General features: G+C 49.1%; 1 pseudogene; it reads right to left on the bottom strand.

Annotated features, from left to right (window-relative positions):
- Positions 1–236: 236 nt before the first annotated feature.
- Positions 237–345, bottom strand: LOC133757178 (U2 spliceosomal RNA; annotated as a pseudogene).
- Positions 346–634: the final 289 nt, after the last annotated feature.

The following is a 634-nucleotide window of genomic DNA, read 5'->3' as shown; positions in this document are numbered from 1 at the left end:
TGCTAATGGGATTGCTGAAAAGGGTGTATACTCTGAGAATATCTGGGGAATCTGCTTGATGGCCTACTGATACTCTGATTACAAGCATCACTCTTCTGAGTGATGTTTATTTGGGAAGTGTGAAGGGTGGGCAGGGAAGGTCCCACGGCCAGGCATGAGGAAACCAGTCGGGGAGGAGTGGGCCTCTCACCCTGGGATGCTCCAGGCCTCTGCCACTCTCCTGACACCAGATACTAAATATGTAGTCTGAAAATTAAAAACAGAGCAGTTCCTTCCTGTTTGTAAAAGTAGGGAAACCTTGAACAGAGACTACACTTGATCTTAGCCAAAAGGCTGAGAAGCGATAAAGTAGGGAAGCCTTGAAATGCAGACTTTTGCTGGAAGCAAACTTCGCTTCATTGAAGGTCTTTTTTTTTTTTTTTAAGATTTATTTATTTATTTGAAAGTCAGAGCCACACAGAGAGAGCAGAGGCAGAGAGAGAGAGAGAGAGGTCCTCCATCCACTAGTTCACTCCCCAACTGGCCACAGTGGTCGGAGCTGCGCCGATCCGAAGCCAGGAGCCTCCTCCAGGTCTCCCACGCGAGTGCAGGGGCCCAAGGACTTGGGCCGTCTTCTACTGCTTTCCCAGGCCAC

The sequence above is a fragment of the Lepus europaeus genome, chromosome 3 (genome assembly GCF_033115175.1).
Source record: "Lepus europaeus isolate LE1 chromosome 3, mLepTim1.pri, whole genome shotgun sequence".
Lineage (NCBI taxonomy): Eukaryota > Metazoa > Chordata > Mammalia > Lagomorpha > Leporidae > Lepus > Lepus europaeus.
Note: the sequence above shows the minus strand (reverse complement) of the source record. Positions and strands in the feature narration are given on the sequence as shown.